Source organism: Ceratotherium simum, chromosome 14, assembly GCF_057802395.1.
Source record: "Ceratotherium simum simum isolate JZ-2026a chromosome 14, ASM5780239v1, whole genome shotgun sequence".
NCBI classification, from domain to species: Eukaryota; Metazoa; Chordata; class Mammalia; order Perissodactyla; family Rhinocerotidae; genus Ceratotherium; species Ceratotherium simum.
The window spans coordinates 15,237,463-15,262,551 of record NC_141913.1 but is presented as its reverse complement, the minus strand read 5'-3'; the positions used below and the strand labels follow the sequence as shown (position 1 = coordinate 15,262,551).

The 25,089-nt window shown below is 38.2% G+C and overlaps 1 long non-coding RNA gene across 5 annotated transcripts in view; it reads left to right on the top strand.

Moving 5' to 3' along the window:
• LOC106800391 (uncharacterized) overlaps positions 1-25,089 on the top strand; it is a 91,262-nt gene that overhangs the window by 18,739 nt on the left and 47,434 nt on the right. For all 5 annotated transcript variants that reach the window (XR_015554275.1, XR_015554274.1, XR_015554273.1 and 2 more), the window contains exons 2-4: positions 18,091-18,242; positions 21,910-21,984; positions 22,213-22,239. This is a non-coding gene — a long non-coding RNA (uncharacterized LOC106800391). The remainder of the gene's footprint in view (positions 1-18,090; positions 18,243-21,909; positions 21,985-22,212; positions 22,240-25,089) is intronic.

The window sequence follows — 25,089 nt, the reverse complement described above, 5'->3', positions numbered from 1 at the left end:
GTCTAAGCATTATGTCCCAACTTCTCAGCTTCGCCTCCAGAGACTTCCACAGAATGACACCAGGGCTTCACTACAGGCTGCTCATACCTTATGTGTTTTTTTCTAAACATTGGTTGACTAATTATAAATAAACCCTGAAAGGCGTAGCCATATAATTGTAATTATAAGAATTAATTATTGTATCTTGTCAGAATGTAATGTTACAAGGGCTTCAAGTCGGTGACCTAGAGTTGGTGTATAGAAATTCAACCAAATCTTTCTAATGTATAGTTCAGCAGAAGCTTTTCAACTCTATTAATCTTAATAGACAACAGTCTCAAATATTACAGATATTTTTCACGTAATTTTTTTAGTTCTAAACCTCATTAGCAGAATGACATGCTGAGCATTCTCCTTGTGACTTAGTGAGCAGACCCTTCACAGTAGAACATCCCCTTGCACAGCCACCAAAGCAATCTAAAGTCACAAGATAGAAAAAGAAATCCGCATGTGAGTGAGGATGATTTGGGCCCATTTTGCTGAGTCCCCCACCCCCACGAGTCTTAACTGTTCAAACTGCTCAAGACAACATCTCACACAATTTAGGAATTGTGATTTATGTCAAATGCCAGTATATGTCTGCTCTCGTGCCATTTAATATGGGGGGAGAAACAGGTGTTTTAGAAATTAAACAAAGCCATAAATCTCTTCTCTGTGTATAAAGTACGTGCAGGAGGAGCTTTAAAATACCTTCCACCAGCCTCTGCTCCCCCTTAACTCTTGGATGTGAGTGAAGAGCACCATAGCATGACATAGACAGGTCATTATGTTTGAATTAGTTGGGAGTCAGGGGAAGGGGATGGTAGAATCTTGCTCTTTGGTTCAGAAATCAAAAGAAAATGCAGCACCTGCTGGGTATGTATCCACTGAGAGTTGCCAGCACTGTTCACCAGACAGCTCCCAGATAAGCAGATGGCTTCTTTAAAGATTAAACTCAATTTTTCTAAAATACAGATTAGAGAAAGATAATTTGAAGGTCTGTCATACGTGCACTATGTTTTTCATGTCTGTGTTATTTGCTCCTAAGAATGACACAGCTATCACCTGAATAGGCTCAGTTTCTCTCTTTTTATTTAAATCATGTGATTCTTCAGTCACAAGAAAAGGGGAAAGAGTGAGGCAAAGGAGAACCTCCTTTTGGGATAAAACACTCAATTATAAGGAAAGCTATTTTTCTGCTTTTAAAAATCAGTTTAGGGGCCAGCCAGGTGGCATAGTGATTAAGTTCGTGTGCTCTGCTTCGGCAGCCTGGGGTTCCCGGGTTTGGATCCCAGGCGCGGACCTACACACTGCTCATCAAGCCATGCTGTGGTGGCATCCGACATACCAAATAGAGGAAGATTGGCACAGATGTTAGCTCAGGGCTGATCTTTCTCACCAAAAAAAAAAAAAAGAATCATCTTAATTGGGTGTTGGCTCAGTGGCATAGTGGCTAAGTTCATGCCCTCCACTTCATGAGTTCAGATCCTGGGTGCGAACCTACACACCGCTCATCAAGCCATGCTGTGGCAGCGTCCCACGTAAAGTGGAGGGAGATGGGCACGGATATTAGCCCACGGCCAGTTTTCCTCAGCAAAAAGAGGAGGGTTGGCAACGGATGTTAGCTCAGGGCTAATTGTCCTCACACGCATACACAAAAAAGATATTCAGCCTCACACGTAATCAGGTATATGCAAATCAACACAATATGAGATGCCATTTTTTCACCAATCAGATTGGCAGACGTTTTGTTAACTCATGTTGAGTGTTGGTGAGTGTGTGGAAAAACACAACTTGTCAAATATGCTAATTTAGTATAACTTTGGTGATACTTTTGAGACTTCATTTTAATTTTGAAAAAAATAAATCCCTCTGTTTCCCATAATCCTCCCCCCCCCACACACATACACATAATAAACGAATAACATGTAAAGGCCAAATTATTTGCTTTTGACATTTCTTTTAACATATAAGAATCTTTCCCCAGCAGTGTACCAAAGTACTAAAATCAATTTAGTTTGCTTTGCCTTTATCTGTAAAAAAGGGAAACTTACTAATTCAGAATCAGAGGTAAAAATTTTTAAAGCATGATTTTGATATTTCTCCATGGAGGAAAAGGTATTTTTAACAATAAAGTGACCAATCCTTTAGGATGAATTAATAAGTAAATGTAGGCCTGTGTTGAGAAGAATGGTTGATAGATAAATAGGTGTTTAAAGGCCAAATGATCAGTCAAATGGCCATAGGAATACTGGTAAGTGATTAAATATTAAAATTCTGGACACTGATTAAATGAAGTATTAATTTCCTATTGTTACTGTAACAAATTACTATAAGCTTAGTGGCTTAAACAACTCAAATTATTATCTTAAGTTCTCTAAATTAGAAGTCTGACACAAGTCTCGCTTGACAAAAATCCAAGAGTTAGCAGTACTGCGTTCCCTTTTGGAAACTCTAGAAGAATCTATTTCCTTGCCTTTTTCAGCTTCTAGGGACAACCCACATTTTTTGGCTTGTGGTCCCTTCCTCTGTCTTCAAAGCCAGCAAGGGTGAGTTGAGTTCTCCTCACATCACCTCTCTCTGACCTACTGTTCTGCCACTGAAGATGTCCTGTAATTACCTTGGGCCACCCAGAAATTTAGGATAATCTCCCTGTCTTAAGATCAACTGATTAGCAACCTCAGCTCCATCTGCAGCCTTAATTCTCTTTTGCCATGTAACCTAACATATATTCACAGGTTCCGAGATTAGGAGGTGGACATCTTTGAGGAGCCATTCAGAATGAGATCTGAATACAAGTACAGAAGGGCATCCCTTGCTTGGTTAAACCTAGTGCTTCTGGAGCAATCTCTTTTAGTTGCTGTGTTCCATGGAGGTTGCTAGAGCCCCTAAAGGTTGTATTTGCTCCTGAATAAATTAACCAGCAACTATATTTTAAACTTGGAATACAATGATTTTTAAAAATTTTTCATCCTATATGTTTATGAGCTTCTTGGATATTTAGTTCTGCATATCCAAGGGGTCACCTGGATTTTATGATAATGTCACTGCTTAAATTAGGATACAGAATATGCAATTTTCTTGTTTGTTGGGCTCTGATTTCCCAGTGTGCTGATACCAATGACTTGCTCTGTTTTTATTAGACAAAGACATTCTAATTTTTTAGTGAGGTTAACAAACTTTGTCAAGAGGAAACTGGAAGTACTATTCCGTTATGACATGCATTAAAACTTTCTCTCTTTCTCACTTGTATTTATAGTTTGATAGAAAATCAGCTCTATACCCATTTAGTATTGCTGCAGAGTGACATTTTTGAAACTATTAAATTTCAAGATAATGTGCACACAGAATTCAGCAACATAAGCCACTATCACTAATGTCACTTTATTCCCATTTTGCTCCATTTTGGATTGTACCCGTTTCTATTTTCTGTGCCATCTCTGGTTCCAGTCCCTCTGGGTGCATATTGCCTTGATGTGAGAAATAAAAATAAACAAAATATTACTAAGGGTAACAGATACTGCATCTATTATTTTTACTACTGAATTTTTTTAGTGTTTAAAAATCTTCAGCTGGTTTGGGAAATTACCTTTGGTGCTCATGTGGGCTGTGCGTTACTCCCAAGTGGAGGCTGTCTTTGTCAGGGGGGGCTCTATCTGCAGGTGGATCTTGGAGAGCAGAATGTGTCTGCATTTGTTGGTCCTTGCTGCAGCATGTGTTCAGAGGAGCCCAGCTTAAAACACCATCAAACAGAAAACAAGAGCTCTTATCCTCCCAGCACACAAGGCAAATATAGAAGGGGGGGGGGGGGACATGGGGAAAAGTGGGGCTTAAAGGAATTTCTCCTTGCTAGGAGAGAGAACCTAGGGAAGTGGGGAAGGTGCTTGAGCACATGGGTAGAATGAGGGAGAGTTATAATTAAGTGCATTTCAGGATTGACCCTAATGGCTTTTTCTCCAAGCCTATTATATGAATAATGTTAAATTCAAGTTACAAAAAAAAGTGTTTTTTTTTTTTTTTAATTTCTCTTCACCACTTAGAAAAATTCAAAGATAAAATATCTACATCCATGGACTGGTTATGTGTTTTCAACTGCCAGGGTCCTTTTCATTCTTTCCACAAGCTGAAAAGTTATTCACCATGGGATTAAGCCATGAGAAGCGCACGTCATCTCCAAGCTCTGACCCAAGAACCTTCCAAGTCATTAGCTGTGCATGCGAGTCACTCTCTCTTTCTCTCTCTCTCCTGCACACACACACACATACATAATTATATTCATCATATATTTTTTATGATTAGCAAATAAGGTATTATGATTAATCAGGTAATCGGAATAACAGGAACAAATAAAAATATTGGTCGAGTGCGTAGCTACCACTGGCTACCACTGCGTAGCCAGACCCAGTTCTGGGACAGAGGATGTACACTAACAGAGGAGGCAAAAACCCTGCCCTCATGCAGCTGACACTAGAGGAGCATAGTAAACATTTGCTGAGAAGCAGAGTAAAATACCTGTTGGCTCAGAATAAAAACATGGCTCTCAAACCATATACAGATCAATGCTTTCTAATCAGTTTCTTTTGAAATTCAGGGGTGAGGACAAGTTTCCTTTCCATCAGTGGAACACTCTATTGTTAGAAAGCTTTAGATACTCAGGCTCCCTCCAGAAAATAGCAGGCTCTATTTATTTATTTATTTATTTATTCCTTCCTTCCTTCCTTCCTTCCTTCCTCCCTCCCTCCCTCCCTCCCTCCCCTCCCCTCCCCTCCCCTCCTCCAAAGCCCCAGTAGATAGTTGTATGTCATAGTTGCACATCCTTCTAGTTGCCGTATGTGGGACGTGGCCTCAGCATGGCCGGAGAAGCGGCGTGTCGGTGCGCGCCCGGGATCGAACCCGGGCCGTCAGCAGCGGAGTGTGCGCACCCAACCGCTAAGCCACGGGGCCGGCCCACAGCAGTCTCTATTCTTAATTTTGTTAATTCCTACAATAAAAAGTTTAATATATGAGGATATTGAAATTATTTTTGTTCCCACATGTTGATTTAACTTGAGTCCATGAATTTTGTTGCAGTAAATAACATAAGAATCCCAATCCCCTTATTTCTTGTAACTCATGATAATAGTGACTAACAGAGTCATGCAAAAGATATGTGTCATGATTTTGAAGTCATCCTAGATTGTAATTTCATGTAATTTCAACTTGTCTTAAAAGAAAGCCAACCTTTTTCAAATACTTCATTTTCAACTTCTAAGTTTGAGAGAGAGAGACTAATTTTTATTAAATTTGTATAATATGACTCTGTTATTTGAGCCTCTTCAACTTGAAATATACATGGTTATGTGTGTGTGTACATGTGTACAAAGCGAGATCCTGACAGCTATCTGCCTAAGAGGTCCACGTTGTTCTTTGCTTCTCTTGCCCTGGTGTGTGTTCCTTTGCAGACACCCTGACTTGCCAATGAAACATCCTAGGACATCTTTGTCACTAGGTCACCTGAAATAAAGCTGTAGCCTAAACTGATACGTTAATAAAATCTGTCGGCACTTTTCGGTTGCAGGGTAGGAAGGCAGATATCTAAGCCCTCCCCTCAGTCTTGCTTTAGCCACATCAGCTTTCATTTTATCTCCATGGTCGAGAGGTAAACTCTGCAACAGGGACCCAACAAAGATCAACACTCTGACTTGTCTTAACATGAAACTATATTCTTTGTGATAAACGCATGCTGTGTTTACTAGTCAATGAAAACCAGAAAGCAGCTGGGTATGTAATGAGTGCGCTCCATGGTGCTGTGTTGATAGGGACGGATTGAGGGGCTTTCTTAAGGAATGATACAGTTAGCAGTGATATTAGAAGAACACTCTTACCTCAGTCATCATCAAGTCCCAGCTGGCAAAGTAAACTAACTTCTATTTTCAGTGTCTAGATTTAAGCAATAATAAAGTTTGGTTAATGATGCCAATGATAGTCTCATGGAGACGATTTTTTCTCACATAGGAAAACAGTGCCAGATGCCTCGAGTTCTTTAGCCATGTGGCACCTTAACGCTACTGTGCCTCAGTTTCCCTCTCTCTAAGATAGGGATAAAAGTAGTAATTTCCTCATTTGGCTGTTGTAAGAATAAAAGAGTTAGTGAACATAAAGTGCCTGGCTTATCTGAAGTTTTTGTAATTGTTATTCTCATTTTTTTTCTATCAGCTGTTGTGATGCTAGTTCTTTTGAGTTGAAATAGTTAAATGTCATACCACTGGGGGTTTTTTTCCTTAAAATTTTGCCTTTAAAAACAGCATTATCTGGTAATTCTCAGAGATCCATCTTTAAGGCGACATCTCCTTATTCATCTAGGTTTATTCAGCTGAATCTTGGCAATTTCGTATTATGTATACATTGTTTGATTCAACCAATATTGGTTTCATCCCTCCTGTGAGAAGAATTAAATACTTCTCAGTTCCAGCATCTGTCCCAACTCTTATTTATGTTTAAGCACACCCTTAATTGTAGAAGCCAGAACTAAAACGCCGTTTGCCCTTTCATTCTTATGTCTATATGCAATTCGCAAATCCTCTAATTTTGCCATCCTTGTGAAATTTTACATGACAGGTAATTTAAAAATGAAGACACCTTGTCTATAGTCAACAAATGATCTTCAAGTCAGTGCTACTAAGTCATTTCTAAGTCATGATCTTTGTTGGCGTAACCGAATGTGGCAGGGTCTCTGATGGGAGTGGGAGAGGGGGCAGTCATGCTCTTTGGTGAACCATGTCCTATAACCCTGAGTCGCAGTAAACCAGGAATGTGGCCAGGGTCTATACTGAGGTTGATCCTTGGATTCCTTCCCCTTGAACTTGCTTGGTACCCATGGCAAACGTGCCCTTCCATGCTGATCCACTCACAATTGCCACTCAGTTCAGTTTCTGAGAGGAAAATAGGAGTTATTTCTGCTCTCCTTTGAACCCTGCTGCTCTTGGGTCTCCTAATGGGCAGCTGTTTGTCCTGTAGCTCTTCCTTCCATAGGACACATTTTGGAAGAGTTCCTTCTTCACCGTGTTTTCTTTACCGGTTCTGGCTCATACCTGTCACACAGATAGTAATTTACCAAGAAGTTTTCTTCCATTTCCTTCACCCCTATTCGTTGTTTTTTATTTTTACACTAGGAAAGAAATATAAGAGAAGTATTGGAGTTTAATAAGCATGAAGAATCATCCTTTTAATTTAAATTCATCCCACATTTCTCTCCTTTCCCACCTTTATTCTAGTTTGGAAATTTAGGGCTATAACTATTTTTTTCTCCCTTTAATTTTTTTCCAGGAAGTATTACAGTTTTTTTAATAACTATTTTTTAGAGCAGTTTTAGGTTTATAGCAAAATGCAGCAGAAAGTACAGCAAGAGAGCAGAGAGTTCCCCCATACCCTCTGCTCTCCCCCCAAAAACGTCCCCCACTATCAATATCCTGCATCAGTGTGGTGCATTTGTTACAATCGATGAACCTACATTGACATATCATTATTACCCAAAGTTCATAGCTTACATTAGAGTTCACTGTTGGTGTTGTATGTACTATGATTTTTAACAACTGTATAATGACATGTTTCCACCATTACAATATCATACAGAATAGTTTCACTGCCGTAAGAATCCCCCATGCCCTGCTTAGTCATCTCTCCTTCCCCATCAGTCCCTGGCAACCACTGATCCTTTCACTGTCTCCATAGTTTTGCCTTTTCCAGAATGTTATATAGTGGGTATCATACAATATGTAGCCTTTTCAGATTGGCTTCTTTCGCTTAGTAATATGCATTTAAGGTTCCTCCATGGCTTGATAGCTCATTTCTTTTTAGCACTGAATAATATTACATTGTCAGGATATACCACAGTTTATTTATGCATTCATCTATTGAAGGACATCTTGCTTGCTTTCAAGTTTTGGCAATTATAAATAAAGCTTCTATAAACATCCATGTGCAGGTTTTTGTGTGGACATAAGTTCTCAACTCTTTTGGGTAAATACTAAGGAGTGTGATTGCTAGATCATATAGTAGGAGTATGTTTAGTTTTGTGGGAAACTGCCAGACTCTCTTCCAAAGTGTCTATACCACTCTGCATTCCCACTAGCAATGTATGGGAGTTCCTGTTGCTACACATCCTCGTCAGCATTTGGTGTTGTCAGTGTTCTGGATTTTAGCCATTTGAATAGGTAACTAATGGTATCTTGTTTTAATTTGCATTTCCCTGATGACATGTGATACAAAGCATCTTTTCATGTGCTTTTTTACCATCTCTGTATCTTCTTTGGTGAGGTATCTGTTAAGGTCTTTTGCTCATTTTTTAATCAGGTTGTTTGTTTTCTTATTGTTGATTTTTAAGTGTTCTTTGTATATTTTGGATAATAGTTCTTTATCAGATATGTCTGTTGCAAATATTTTCACTCAGTCTGTGACTTGTTTTCTCATTCTCTTGACAGTGTCTTTCATAGAGCAGAACTTTTTAATTTTAATGAAACCTAACATCAATTATATCATTCGCAGGTCATGCCTCTGGTGTTTTATCTAAAAAGTCATTGGCAAACACTAGGTCATCTAGATTTTCTCCTTTGTTATCTTCTAGTTAACATGTTTTACATTTAGCTATATGATCCATTTTGAGTTAATTTTTCTGAAGGGTGTAAAGTCTGTGTCTAGATTCATTTTTTGCACGTGGATGTCCGGTTGTTCCCGCACCATTTGTTGAAAAGACTATCTTTTGTCTGTTGTATTGCCTTTGCTTTGTCAAACATCAGTTGCCTATATTTGTATGTGTCTCTTTCTGGGCTTTCTGTTCTGTCCCGTTATCTATTTGTCTATTCTTTCACCAATACCACACTGTCTTGATTATGGTAGCTTTATAGTAAGTCTTTAAGTTGTGTAGTATCAGTCCTCCAAGCATGTTTTCCTCCATCAATATTGTATTGGCTATTCTGGGTCTTTTGCCTCTCCATATAAACTTTAGAATTAGTTTGTTGATATCTACAAAATACCTTACTGAGATTTTGATTGGGGTTGCATTGAATCCATAGATTAAGTTGGGAAGAACTGACATCTTTATGGTATTGAATCTTCCTATCCATGAAGTTGGATTATCTGTCCATTTATTTAGTTCTTTGATTTCTTTCATCAGTCTTTTATAGTTTTCCTCATATACATATTTGTTAAATTTATACCCAAGTAGTTCATTTTTGGGGATGCTAATGTAAATGGTATTGTGTTTTTAATTTAAAATTCCACTCCTACATACCATTGCTGATATATAGAAAAGTGATTGACTGTTGTATATTAATGTTGCTATGCAACCTTGATATAATCACTTGTCAATGTGAGGAGGCTTTTCTGTCAATTCTTTGAGATTTTCTAAATAGACAATCATGTCATCTGCAAAGACAATTTTATTTCTTTCTTCCCAAATGGTATACCTTTTATTTCCTTTTCTTGTCTTATTGCATTAGTTAAGATTTCCAGTATAATGTTAAAAAGGAATAGAGAGAAGGGGACATCCTTGCCTTGTCCTTAATATTGGCAGGAAAGCTTTTAGCTTCTCATCATTAAGTATGATGTTAGATGTAGGTTTTTTGTAGATGTTCTTTATCAAGTTGAGGAAGATCCCCCTCTAGTCCTAATTTGCCAAGAGCTTTTTATCATGAATAGCTCTTAGATTTTGTTTCATGCTTTTTCTGCATCTGTTGATTATCATGTGATTATTCTTCTTTAGCCTGTTGATGTGATGGATTACATTAATTGATGTTTGAATGTTGAACCAGCCTTGCATACCTGGAATAAATCCCACTTGGTCATCACGTATGATTCTTTTTATACATTGTTGGATTCAATTTGCTAATATTTTGTTAAAGAATTTTGTATCTATGTTCATGAGAGATATTGGCTATACTTTTCTTGTAATCTCTTTGTCTGATTTTTGTATTAGGGTCATGCTTACCTCATAAAATAAGTTAGGAAGTATCCCCATTGTTTTTATCTTCTCGAAGAGCTTGTAGAGAACTTGTATAATATCTTCCTTAAATGTTTGGTAGAATTCACCAGTGAACCCATCTAGGCCTAGTGCTTTTTGTTTTTGGAAGGTTATTAAGTATTTATTTTTATTATTTTTTTTGTGTGTGAGGAAGATCAGCCCTGAGCTAACATCCGTGCTAATCCTCCTCTTTTTTGCTGAGGAAGACCGACTCTGAGCTAACATCTATTGCCAATCCTCCTCCTTTTTTCTCCCCAAAGCCCCAGCAGATAGTTGCATGTCATAGTTGCACATCCTTCTAGTTGCTGTATGTGGGACGTGGCCTCAGCATGGCCGGAGAAGCGGTGCGTCAGTGCGCACCCAGGATCCGAACCCAGGCCGCCAGTAGTGGAGCAGGCGCTCTTAACCGCTAAGCCATGGGGCCGGCCCCGGTTATAAAGTATTGATTCGATTTCTTTAATAGAAAGAAAAAATAATGTGTGTCTTTTCTCTTTTTTGTTCTCAGCCTAGCTAAAGGATTTTTGTTGATCTTTTCAAGGAACCAGATTTTGGTTTCATTTATTTTCTCAGTTGATTTCCTGTTTTCGATTTCATTGATTTTTCTAACTTTTATTATTTCTTTTTTTCTGTTTACTTTGGATTTAATTTGCTCTTCTTTTTCCTTAGATGAAAGCTTAGATTATTGATCTTAGGTCTTTATTTGTTTCTAATTTATGCATTCAGTGCTGCAAAAGTCCCTCTAATTACTGCTTTTGCTATATTCCACAAATTTTGGTAAGTTGTATTTTTATTTTCATGTAATTTTAAATATTTTTTAAAGTTCTGAGATTTCTTCTTTGACCCATGTGTTAAGAAGTGTGTTTTTTAATCTCAAGAAGTGTGTTTTTTAATCTCCACATATTGTGGGATTTTTCCAGCTGTCTTTCTCTTACTGATCTTTAGTTTAATTCTATTGTGATTTGAGAGCATACATTGCATGATTTCTATTCTTTTGAAGTTAATAAGGTGTGTTTTATGGCCCAGAATGTGGTCTATCTTTGTGAATGTTCTCTGTGAACTTGAGAAGAATGTGTATTCTGGTATTGTCAGATGAAGTATTCTATAGATGTCAGTTGTAGCAAGTTGATTAATGTTGCTGTTGAGTTCAGCTGTGTCCTTCCTGATTTTCTGGATCTGTCCATTACTGATGTAGGGGTGTTGAAGTTTCCAACTATAATAGTGGATTCATCTGTTTCTCCTTGCAGTTCTATCAGTTTTTGCCTCACATAGTTTGATGTCAAACTCTCTTGTTAGGCACGTACACATTAAGGATTGTTAAGTCTTCCTGAAGAACTGACCCCTGTATCATTAGGCAATGCCTTTCTTTACCTTCAATAACTTCTCTTACTCTGACATCTGCTCTGTCTGAACATAATATAGCTGCTCCCACTTTCTTTTGATTAATATTAGCATGGTATATCTTTCTCCATCCCTTCACTTTTAATCTATGTGTATCTTTATTTTTTAAAGTGGGTTTCTTGTCGACAACATATTAGTCAGGTTTTGTGATCCATTCTGATAATCTGTCTTGTAATTGGTATATTTAGACCATTGACATTTAAAGTGATTACTTATTAGATTACTTTCTACTGTATTTTTTACGGTTTTCTATTTGTTGCTCATTTTCTTTGTTCCTATTTTCGTCTTGCACTCTTTTTCTGCCTTTGTGATTTTAACTGAGCATTTTATATTATTCCATTTTCTCTCCTTTCCTAGTTTGTTTTTTTACATTTTTTAGTGTTGCCCTAGAATTAGCAATGTACATTTACAACTAATCCAAATCCACTTTCAAATAGCACTGTAATGCATCACAGATAGAGTAAGTACTTTATAATAACAAAGTATTTCTAATTCCTCCCTCCTGTCCCTTATATCATTGCTGTCCTTCATTTCACTTATATGTAAACTATGATCATCGAGTATATTGTTGCTGTTGTTATTTTGAACAAAGTGTTATCTGCTAGATCAATTAAGAATAAGAAAAAGAAAATTTTTTATTTTACTCATTTATTCCTTCTCTAATGGTCTTCCTTTCTTTATGTAGATCCAAGTTCTGACCTATATTGTTTTCCTTCTTTCTGAAGAACACCTTTTAACATTTCTTGCAAGGCAGGTATACTGGCAGCAAATTTCCTCAATTTTTGTCTGAGAAAGTCTTTATTTTTCTTTCACTTTTGAAGAATAATTTCACAGAGTACAGAATTCTAGGTTGGTGGTTTTTTTCCTCTCAACATTTAAAATATTTCACTCCACTCTCTTCTTGCTCACATAGTTTCTGAGGAGAAGTCATATATGATTCTTATCTATGCTCCTCTATAGGTAAGGTGTTTTTTTTCCTCTAGCTTCTTTCAAGATTTTTTCTTTACTTTGACTTTCTGAAATTTGAATGATATTAGGTGTAGATATTTTTGACATTTTTCCTTCTTGCTGTTCTCTGAGCATCTTGGATCTGAGTTTTGGTATCTAACATTAACTTGGGGGAAATTCTTGGTCACTAATGCTTCAAATATCACTTCTATTCCTTTCTCTCTTTCTTCTTCTGGTTTTTCACTACACACATGTTATACCTTTTGTTGTTGTCCCACAGTTTGGAGGTATTCTGTTCTCTTGTTTTCAGCCTTTTTTTCCTTTGCTTTTCAGTTTTAGAAGTTTCTACGGGCATATCCTCAAGCTCAGAAATTCTTTCCTCACCTGTATCTACTCTACTAATGAATGAGCCCATCAAAGGCATTCTTTATTTTTGTTACCGTGTTTTTGATGTCTAGTATTTCTTTCTGATTCTTTCTTAGAATTTCTTTCTCTGCTTATGTTACCCATCTGTTCTTACATGTTATTACTTTTTCCATTAGAGCCTTTAGCGTATTAATCATAGTTTATTTTAAATTTCCAGTCTGATAATTCCAACATCCCTATTATATCCGAGTCTGATTTTAATGCTTGCTCTGTCTTTTCAAACTGTGTTTTTTGCTTTTTAGTATGCCTTGTAATTTTTTACTGACATTAAAACTTGATGTGCCAAGTAGAAGGAATTGCTGTAAATAGATCTTTAGTAATGTGATAGTAAGGTGTCAGGGCAGGGGAAGGCATTCTGTAAGTCCTATGACTAAGTCTCAGTCTTTTACTGAACCTGTGCCCCTGGGCTGTGACCTGCACAGTGCTTCCTCCCTTGGGTGGAAGAGGATGGTTGGACGGAGCTAGTGTTGGGTATTTTCCTTCTCCCAGATAGGTTAGGCTCTGGTAAAATTGTTTTTCTTGAGAGCAAGCCCTTTTAAGAAGCACAGAAGGCTCTGGGTGTATTTCAAATGGCTACTTCCCCGCTTCTCCTGTTAGAATCCTGAGGAGACTTTTTTCTCTAATCTTTACTGTGAGGACCTGGTAGGGCTCCCAGAGGTAAAACTCACAAAATTGTGGGGGTCCCCCTAGTAGGACTAGACTCCCCTGGAGTTTTCAAGTCTCAGACTTGTCCACACTGAGCCTCCAGTTATTCACCAGTTACAGTTTAGATTTTCCTACCCTGGTGCTGGTTCCCTGATTTCTGCTCATGGGTTTCTGCTCTGGTGAGTTGTAACTCTATATCCACCTGTTTGTCTCTGTAGTTTTGGGGGCAGCAGTTTGCCCTGTGACCTCAATTATCTGACAAAGCTAAAAAGAATTGTTTTTTAGTTTGTTCAGCTTTTTACTTATTATTAGGACAAAATGATAACTTTCAAGCTCTTTACATGCTGGACCACAAACCGAGAGTCCTCTCTCTAATTTTTTATCATCCATTTTTAGTTGTTGGTAGGATATTTTATTATTATTATCATTATCATTATTATTACTATTATTACTAAGGGCTTTTGAGATTCATGCAGTCCAAGTTTGGAAATTAGAGGTTAAAATATTTCAAGTAAACCATTTGTTAAAAACAACGGAAAATAAAGGTACTTGTGTCTTTAGATAATATTGCAAAGAAAATTGCTTCTACTTCAGGAGTTTCCCTGCATAAAACACTTTAATTCATTTGGTTCACAAAGTTTTTCTGACAGTTTTCAAAGTCTTCGCTTGAAAAAAAAAAAATACAGGTCTGAAACACAAAGCCTAAAAGAGAAATAAACTCTAATTTATCCACAGTCATTCCCAAGTATCAATTCTAAATCTAACCTTCCCCAACCTTCTGTAATGGGCTACGGCATTTAGCTGTGAATAAGAACAAATGAAAATCTCAAGCAACGACTCAAAACCTCCATGACCAGGCAAACTACTTTTGATAGGTTGTAGAAAAACTGTCCTTACTAATGCTTTGGTATGATGATGATTATTAATTCAATTAACAAGCATATTGAATTTGTATAAAGACTGGTGGTCTAGTGGTTAAGAATCTGCTCTCTTACTGCTGTGGCCCGGGTTCATTTCTCTGTCAGGGAACCACACCACCTGTCTATCAGTTGTCACAGTGTAGTGGCTGTGAGTTGCTGTGATGCTGAAAGCTATGCCACCAATATTTCAAATACCAGCAGAGTCACCCATGATGAACTAGTTTCAGCGGGGCTTCCAGACTAAAATAGACTAGGAAGAAGGACCTGGCCATCTACTTCTGACAAAATTGGCCATGAAAACCCTATGAGTAGTAGCAGAGCATTGTCTGATATAGATAGCAGGGGAAGGTGAGAGGATGGTGCAAAGAGCCTGGGCAGGGTTTTGCTCTGCTGTCCACAGGGTCACTGAGAGTCAGAATCCACTCGACAGCACTAACAACAAAAAAGCATTGACCAAGTGCTAGTAATTTAATCCTATTTTTTCAAAGCATAATATTTAGTTATGGGGTGATAGAGTATTCATACTCTAAGCTGCGGAAAGCAATTTGGTGATAATTATAATGTAACTTGTAAGGAAATGTAAATTAAGAAGATACTTAGCAGACGTAGCACTTTATTCTAGAATGAGTGTCTTTGGGGTCAGAGAGATGGGGCATGCAATCCTAGCTCTACCATTTGGACATGTTACTTAACTTCTCTGAGATTCAGTCCTTCATCCATAAAATAGGAAGTAAAAATAACTCTTGTAAGGTTATTGCGATTACATGAGACAACACTTGTAGAGTACTGTCTGACTACTACTTGTGCACTATATGTTAGTTTCCACTCCCTTCTATTCCAATACAATTAAGTGTCTAAGTACTATTATTAATGGAGAACAGAAGTGCCCACACATTTTGTTTGGGCCACATAGTGTTTTATTTATTTATTTATTTGGAAGATTAGTCCTGAGCTAACATCTGTCACCAATCCTCCTCTTTTGGCTGAGGAAGACTGGCCCTGGGCTAACATCCATGCCCATCTTCCTCCACTTTTATGTGGGATGCCGCCACAGCATGGCTTGACAAGCAGCGCGTCAGTGCGCCCCTGGGATCCGAACCCTGGGCTGCGCAGCGGAGCGCATGCACTTAACCGCTAGGCCACCGGCCCAGCTGCAGTGTTTTGTTTTTTTAGTTTGAATTATTTGACAACACTTAAAATTTTTTCACACATGAAATCTGGATTTCTGTTTTCTCCTGAAATTTACAATGTCTGGGACCTCCATAGGGCATGAATCTGTTGGAGCTGAGTGGCTGTTTCCCCCTTCATATTTCTCCAGTCTCCACTGCTCCTTATTGTCTTGCACTTACTTTACTCACTTACATGACCTGCCTGGCCCCAGTGAGACATTTGTGTTTGTGACATCCGATGAGAGTATAAATGTGGTTAAAGGGTAATATTAACTCAGGAAGGCTTGCTGAGGACATGTGAGCTAGGTTTTGAAGAAGGTTCATAGGCAAAGAGTATGTCTTTAGTGGTTATGAGGTTAAAGCTATGGGTCTCTGACTGGACCTCTGTTTGATTTGAGCAGGCTCTCATGAGTACTTAATGGGCTTCTTTTGTCCTTGAAGAAGATCAGCAATGAAGTGTGTGGCTTGACCTCGCTGAAATTAGTTCACAGTGGAGGATTAGAAAAAGAAATATCTTTTCTAGTACAAGCTTGGCTTTTATTGGTGCACACATCTCCCCCTTTCACCACCACCTCACCACCAACAAAGCCAGAAGCATATTCACTGTCATTTCCTAACCTGTAAGGATTAGAGGAATACAAACAAGAACAGACAAAGAGGGAAGTCTGGTGAATTTGAATATGCATTTCTTCATAGGCAGAACAAATGAGAGTACTGAGTTATCTGCATAAATCAGTCTAAAGCAAATCAAAGAAATTTCAGCAAAAAGGGGATGTTTTGCCTGAAGTGTGTGGAGCTAATTACCCTCATTATCTCAGTCCTTTACTTCACTATTCCTGGGAGGACCTGGCCTAGGAATGCTTTTCCCATGATGTGACAGATTCAGAAGTGGAGAGAAAAGGTATTACTGTAATTGGAGCTGTGGAACTTGAGCCTGATGCTGCCTGTGTCCAGAACACCTGTTGAGCACATCCAGGCGCAGACTTTCTCAGACTAGCATGGTTGCTGGAAAAAGGGGCTCTGAGAAGATGATCATGGTCTGCACGCTGCTGAGAGAGGAATGCTGGCACCCAGAGGAGGCACACTGGCTTCCTTTTCAAGATCTTTACAACTTTAACACTGTCATAGAAGTTATAGATGATTTTCAGTTTTCTGTTTAAAAAGTGTCTTTTTTCCAACAGCTTTTAGCAATAAAAAGGACAACTTATTAATGAAATTCATCTGCCTTCAAAGTATGAAATAAGATTATTATAACTACAGGCAAGAAAGCATTTGGATTATGTGGCATTTGGAAATGATAATAAAGGTTATGCATATGGTCTAATGTCAGTGTCTTACATTGCATTAGCAGTCACCTAATATGGGGGTGATTTTGATTATGTGGCTCATTTTAAATTCTGCTGGGTCATGGTCTACTAGAAATAGCTGCCATTTTCTTTCATAAATGCTACTAGGTACATAGACAGCATTAGAATAATTTAGGACTAAATATTTTTGGTATTATGGCACAACAGTCTTCTTAAACCTTCTCACTTTATACCTTCTCCTAAAGCATCTCTAATTCTATTCTTGTCTGTCTTAGGTGCATAAAACAACCTCCGGTAGTAAAAGCTGTAAAAATTTGTTTTATCTGTTTATTTGTATGTCAGTTTCTTTTAGGTTTTTATGACTTTTGTTCAGGTATCTGTAACTTCAAATTACGAGCTTTTGGTGGTCAATGAGCAGGATGCAGAGGCCAGGATTAAACTGTCTCCAAAAGAGTTGGAAATCTCTGCCTTCCTTGGCCTTTTTGCATTCTCTTCCACTGAGGAGGGAAACATGGGGATTTACTCCTTTGCTCAACTTTCTAAGGAAGCCAACAATGTGACTTTTTTTTTTTTTTTTTTTTTACCTTCTGCTCTGTTAACCAGCCTAGATGGGGAACTTATTTGGATTCATTTGGGATTTGGTCCAGTGTCATCACTATCTGAGAATTCATGATGTGCCCTCCAGTGCTCCTGAGGCCTGAGCTCCTTGTCCTGTATAGGCTCTGTGTCACAGCCTGCTTCCTGTATGCATGCACTCCAGTTCAGCTGTCTTCATGCCTCGCCTAGTTTTGCTCTTTAGTTCTACAGTATGCCCCTTAGATTTATCCTTGAATTATTTCAGTTTTGTCTGGCAAATATTTAGTAGGGGGGATCTTTTCTTTGACACTGAATATGGCAATGTAGATAGTAATTTAGTAAAAAGGTAATAACTCTAGAAACATCAGTAAATAGATTATGACTGCATTGTACCAGGGTCATTGGCAGTTTTAATTTAGCTTATAGTAGGGGAAACAGAAAATAATGTTTTAGGCTGTACACTCCTAGTATCACTGTGGATTTTTTTGAGAATATGCAACGGATGTTTTTCATCTCTGTTTCTGCAGTTGGCAGAGAACCTGACATCTAGAAGGCACCGTAAATCAATGTTATGGATGAACACAATTAATTCAATAGAAGTTATTCCTGATCGTTGGTCAGTACACTTGTTAATGCCCCATTTTCCATTCACATGCATGTCTATATAATGAACTCTTTGTCCTAAGGAAACTAGCCAAGAAGTGGAAGGAGACGATGAGCAGCACCTAGCCCAAGATGACCGTCATGGTGAACTCAATGGACAAGAGCTATGTGGAGCAAGGTGCAAACTACGACTAGGTGTTCTCGTTCACGGACACGCACAATCTGAACGGGAAATGTAAGTGCTGCACACGTTTCTTGGATTCTCATATCTCTCTCATGTTTTCCAGGATTCCAGATAGTACTGGGAATTAAAAAACAAAATACCCCCCAAGGATTTCTGATGCTCTTTTGGTTTCTCTCATCTGTTTAAACGATCCTGAAAACTTCTCTAATGTGCCACACGTTGCTTAGGAGAGATGGTGTTGTAAAGGGGATAGGACCAGATCAGAGAGCACAGGAAGCCACAATTAAGTTTCTGTTAAGACATAGAGCAGTGACATGAAGGCTCCTTTCCTCTCAATGAGGAAAGCACCTGCTTCTCATCATCCTTTTTGTTGTTTAGAGCCTCTTTGTAAGCTAGCCAGGTGTGAAATTACACAAGAGAAGCCTGTTATAAAACGGTTCACTCAATGGCAGTAACAAGTTAATCGTTTGTTTAGCTGACAGCTTCTGCCTTTATTATAGGGCTATCAGTGGCAGTTAACAAGTTAAACTGTATTTCCACTTCACAAGTCTTACATTTCCCACCAGGAAGGTCAACCGAGCCCAGCTGATACCTTTCCACACCACCACTTCTTTTCCAGGTGCAAGGCATTATTTTAGGAAGCTAAGAATTAGATTGATTATACAAAGGACAAAAGGACTGGTGAGTGTGTCCCTGGTGATCTTCTCAGAGACCTGAAGTAAATCCTGTGGTATATGCCTGACTGTAGTTCACAGCCCTGCTGGGTTCAAGGTCAGAGCTTTCTTTACCATGTGAAATGCATGCCCACAAGCTGCTGCTCACCCTGGTTGCATAATCAGGATGTTGGTTAGCATGAGGATAGACTAAAAATGCAGCTATCACTGTTACTAATAAAAATGCCTACAGGCTAGGGGCCTCGTGACTGGGAGAAGCACAGAAATCTGGTCTCTGGGGGAAGAGGGCTGATACTAGTGTGGACAGTGTGTCCTCGTGCCCTGACCACCCATTTGACCTGTTCTGATTCTGCAGCTCTGCCTTGTCTACTCCTCCTCTCTCCGATCACTGCGTGGTCAACGCACATGCCTTCTCCTGTGCGTGCCTTTCTCCTGCATTCAGCAAGGCTTCTTAGAAAGGCTTATTCTTTCTGCTTATAGTGGCCACAGGTCCGCCTTCTCCCACTTAGAGGCTCTACATTTATTTCTTCTGCATGCTCACCTGGCCCATTGGAGCAGGAGTTAGTGGGTGCAGCTTTGACCCCGGTGGGCAGGACAGCATTCCTCATTTTTGGTTATTCTTCTTTGTCCTTTCATGTCATTTTCAGTGTAGGTGACAGAATCTGTGGTACTTCAGGCTACCACAAGCAACATCCCATTTTTTCATAGAATTTTCTCAGCTTTTGTGTAGCAAGTATTATATTTTACGTTAAAAAAAAAAATATATATATATATATAATGCATTTAACTGCCAAAATAAAGCAACTTAGGATGCATTTGTCGTGGGCTGTGGTGGGAGAAGTTCTTCCCACCACAGACAAGGTTACAGTTTTTGTAGTGGTAATTATTTCTTGAACATCTCTGAAAGGGACCACACAGATATATGTCCTCACTTTCTGGGATAACCCACTAATGTTCCAAATTTTCTATTTCATGGTGAAATTCCTCACAAATAAATTTACTTGGAATTACCTGTCCAAAGAGCAGAAACCTACATGAGTAGTTTCTAGGCTTTTGAAGTTTGAACAACAGGGTATATTTGCCCCTGGACAGGAAATTTAATTTGGCAATTACTTTTTAAAAAGTCAGTGTGTCTTTGGAAATCCACAAATGCTCACGCAAAGAGGACTGCTGCAGAAGCTGGCGTCAGCTTCCATGGCTTGTCAGCCGTTAGGCATTATTGTTTGCCTCCCATCAGTAAAGCCAATAGAAGAAACACAGCAGTAAGCGTTCCATTTTCCTCCCACTCTTGAGCAGTGAGTAGGTCTCATCGAATCCCATCCATCAGGAGTGATCCCAATGGTAAACTTTATCATAATGCTCTCTTAATACCTTGAAAATAAGAGAGCAGTTACTAGGGGAGGAAACTTGCAGGAAGAGTGTTCATTAGAACATTAGGCTTCCAGCCCCAAACCTGTGACAGGTCTAGGTATGTTTGAGATCTTTTAGGGTTGGGAGAAAGTGCTGGCAGTTGGGAGGTGAGTCGCTTTTAGGAATAAGACAGCAAGAAAAGAAGAGATTGGAGAATTTAGAAATAAGAATGAGCACATTTATGAGGGTGGGGAATCATCTGTCCACCAAAGCAATTGTGAGTTGCACATAAAAAAGGGAAAAATAGATATGTGTAGGGGAAATGGGTTTAATTTTTATAGTAAAAGACAAAAGTAAATATCTTTTTTTAAATGGTGAGAATAAACATACTTATTTTGTATCAGCTTTGCACATTTTAGCAATCAAATAAAAATGTCTGCAGGTAATAGGCGTTATTCTTGCTGACCCTAGCATGTTTTATAGGGACTCAGACTTTTTGTTCTTATTTTCATGAGTTGATCTCTTTTTTTCCTGACAGCTTACCATAAACATGGATTATAAATATGATACTTCTCTATTTTAGAAAAATATCTTATAAATGACAGGCGTCCTGGGTTCTGGTTCTTATTCTGTTGTTTACTAATTCTACACTTTAAAAATATAAACACAGATAAAAACACTGTCATAAAGGAACTACTCCAGGAGAGCTAAAATATGTTAACATGTCATCAGAATAAAAATAACATACAGCATCCAGAGGGATTTGGTAATGGTTCCCATAATACAGTGATGTAATTGGGTGTTACTGTCCTGATCAGGAACTCAACATCTAATAAATCATATACCTATATCAGAGGGGTTAAGATTTAGACTTACATTTAACCAGCTTGAGCACATTCAAATAATTTATCCTTACACTTCAACGAAGTGAAAGTGTTTTTAAAGCATTGTTCAATTAAGATGTTAGAGTTTTTTTTAACAAACTACTTTAAAAAGAGGAAATACTTGCTTTCCATGGAATCAGATAAATTGGATGGGATTGACTTTCCCTCTTAATAACAGGGAGGAAAAGAAGGTGTAATAGTTAAATCTTGAGTGTTTCAGAGAAATATTTCAAAGAAAAATAAGTATTTTTATAAGGATTGAAAAGACTAATAGAACAATATATAGACATGCTGCCTTCACGTTAAATATGGCACAAATGAAACATAAACCAGGTCATAACATTGTGGAAAGCTCTCTGAATATCCAAAATATGAGGAAGGGAGGATTTCATTTAGCAAACTACAAAACCATTAACATTCAGAATCTTCTTCAAAAGCCATGTGTAGGCACATTCTCATATTCTTAGTTGTAAAAAACCAGCTCAGCATGACACTAGACTCTTACCAGCAAAGGCTAGAAGTCAAGTGAATTTCGTGATTCAAAATGGTGCCTGTGATTATGAGTTTTTTTCTTCATTCATGGGGTAAGAATATCTTTTAAGTGATAAGAGGGTGCTTGTCCTCTAAAGTACAATTCATTCCCCAAAGACAGTGGGGAATGATAATATTTACCTTGTAGACTTCAGTAAATCTTTGATGTTTCTTCAGTCAAGTCGACACCGGCATGTGTCCCTGTGAGTGATCTTAGAGCGCCATATCTTCAGGTCTTGCCTCTCTACAACTGCTGACTAGCTTTTCTCTTATTTACAGCTGTGTCTTCACCATCATCGTCTGCATTGAAAACAAATACACTGAGCACATGGGTGCATAATGCCTATTACCCAGGTAACAGATTTTTCCATAGTTTCATCTCTTCATAACCCCTGAGCAATCAGAATCCATCAGTGCTTGCTTTGTCGTCCATGATGCTTGAGGAGCTTAACATGTTTGATGTGTTGTAACCTGATGCTTTCTGTGGCTTTCTACGTGAAAATTGGGAGGCCTTTCATCAGTCATTTACTGTTCTTTCTCTTTTTACTTTCTCTGCGTTGACCTGCTTGTGATGTATGGCAGACCCATTTGTGCCAACTGCAATTTTAGGTGAGAACATTTCCCTTTATCACAGTTTATTGCAGGAATAATTTAGAAAGTCAGTGGCTACTCTTTAGGAGACTGGAGTTTTAATTCTGTATGATGTAGTGATTGTAAGCAGGACACGGGGGTGGTGGGTGGCCTGGTGGTGGTGGGGTGTGTAAGTAATAAAAAGACTTTTCTCCAGACAGTTTCCATTGATAAGAAGAGTTTGCCACATATGTGTTGGAAATGATACCAGAAGATTCAAATGAACAATCCTAGCTCCAGTATTCTCCTTTTCCATGCTCAGAATTTAAAGTCAGTTCTGATCTCAGGGAAAAGCACAATATGTCATCACTCAGCTGTGTACTGCCAAGAGCTGAATTCTGTCCAGTGTGACAGTCATAAACGTGAAAATAGCTTCTTATTTTCACTTGTTGCTAAGCACTAAAAACTTCAATTTCAAAAATACTGTATTTCTAAATATGCCACATGTTATGCATAAAAATGATCACAATAGAGTTTTGGCCTCCTACCCCTCCTTGGAGCCACTCAGGCACCCCCAGCATTCCAAAGTGACTGTCACACAGTGGAATTTCAAAGGAGCTGATGTTCTCAATAGCAAAATAACAAGATATGCTTTATAATCACATGAGTTATTATGTATCAGATGTCACTAGAAATGAAATAAAATGTTAGCTCAGTGGGGCAGAATGCATTGAAAGTATGAAATGTTCCCAGCAGAGAATTAAAGAAAAAAAATCCTTTTTGTCCACTGTAAGAAGAGTGAGGAGAAATAGCATTATCTGGCTATGATAACCAAAGAAGCATGACCTCCTGTTGCATTTGAGATGCATGAATAACCCGGCTGTGTTCCCTTTCTGGTACTAATCCTACTGAAAAGGAGCACAACACGAACAACTTCAAGATATATAACAATTCATCGTAGTGTGAGTTCCAGCCTCAGCTGTTCGACTTATGCTTCCTAATTCTCTCTACAAGGGTTTACAGGCCTTAGCTATGCCTGTATATCTTTACATCTCGTTTTATTGTGCTTTGCTTTGTTACATTTTGGAGATAACTGTGTTTTTTACAAGTCCCTTCACCAGCAAAAAGGTTTTGACTTGCTTAATGCTCAGATGATGGTTAGCATTTTTTAGCAATAAAATATTTTTTAATTAAGGTATGTACATTTTTTTTTTAGATATAATGCTGTTGCACACTTAATAGGCTACAGGATACTGTAAAGATAACTTTAATATGCACTGGGAAACCAACACATTTGTGTGACTCGCTTTATTGCGATTGCGGCGGTCTGAAACTGAACCTACAGTATCTCTTAGATATGCCTGTATATCTTTGCAGCATTATTTTTCCCCTTGTGCTTCTCTTTTTTGTAAGTTGTTATCATTTTTGCATAGAGGGTGGTTTTTTGTCCTTAGGATGTTTTTTAGGCTTAAGCAAGTTTGTTGCCTGGGGAAAAAATCAACTCAGACAGAAGTTTAAGAATGGACATAAACCAGAGTTTTTGAATTTGCATCATTTTGGGGGCTAACAAACAAAGCTCACTAAAGCTGCCGCCCCCATCCCAGTACCAACTATAAGGGAAAGAAGACTGCATTTTTATTCATAAGTGAGGGTCACCCAAACAATGCAATCTCCATGCAGACGACGTTTGCAGAATCATTTGATAGGCAAAGATTTGCAACTTCTTTGGGTGCTGTGGCATTCATTCCGTGGTTCCTCTAGTAGATGTTCTGACCTTGGGGAGCTGTGAGTGGGGAGGGCTAAGACGTGCATTGTCAGAGGGAAGAAAATATTCATATTTCACAGCAGGATTAAGATAAGCTTATTAAACAAATATTTTTTAAAATCGCTGCTTTGTTATTATGAACACTAATGACATCTTTTAAAGTTGGTTAGGCTTCTTTACCGAGAGGGAATTACTTGAACAAACAATTCAAGTAGCAAAAATTATGCACATTGTGAAAAATAAGTCAGCCAGATTGACAAATAACTGTTATCATGTCTAGCTTACATATGTACCAATGTAACAAATGGTGGGACTATTTCTTCCACACTGTTAGGTGCAAATGTAAATCTATATGTTGCATTGTAAGGATTAGTGAGGTTATCACTTGAAACCATGGAAAAAAGGTAAGCTGTACGTCTACTCTGGCACTTTTTGGGAATAAGTACTATTATAATTTACATTAAGACAAGAAGAAATGTTCTGTTGTGACTTGGAGCTTGGCACTTAAATCCTCTAGCACCTCCACCTTTTATTCTCACATGCTAAGGTGCCCAGCCCTCATGGATAGAGCTTGAGCATACCTTTCCATCATTTTCTGGCAAAAAAACAATTGTACAGAGAGAGATAGGTAGGTAGAACCTCCCCTACCTCAAAAACGTAGCACTAATTTCAATTCTAGATTTTTCAAGTGGTTTGTTGAAAATTCAACATATTTTATTAAAGAATATAGGTAGAATTAATTCTCTTCTTAGAAAACCGTCAGAACTGTTAGTGAGAGGCTTTACTTCTGATTTCGTCTTAGGCATGATTTTTAATTAAAAAAATTGGTGGTAATTTTTAACAAATATGGGAAATTAGTGACAAATGATATATTTTGTCAGTAATAATTCTTAAGAAGTCAGAGGAAACTGATTAATCACTAATTTTGGTGGAATCAAGAATTTCTAATAGTGTAGGTGACCCAATTTCATAACACATATTGCATGCAAAACCTTCTATATCCTCTTCGATATCCATGTGCTAAATAATAGCATTCTTTTCTTAGATGGCCTTGGTAGTTTCTAAATGCTTTAAGACGTGTCCATGCTAGTAATGAGGCCAAGATGTCATTATGCTGTGGGGGA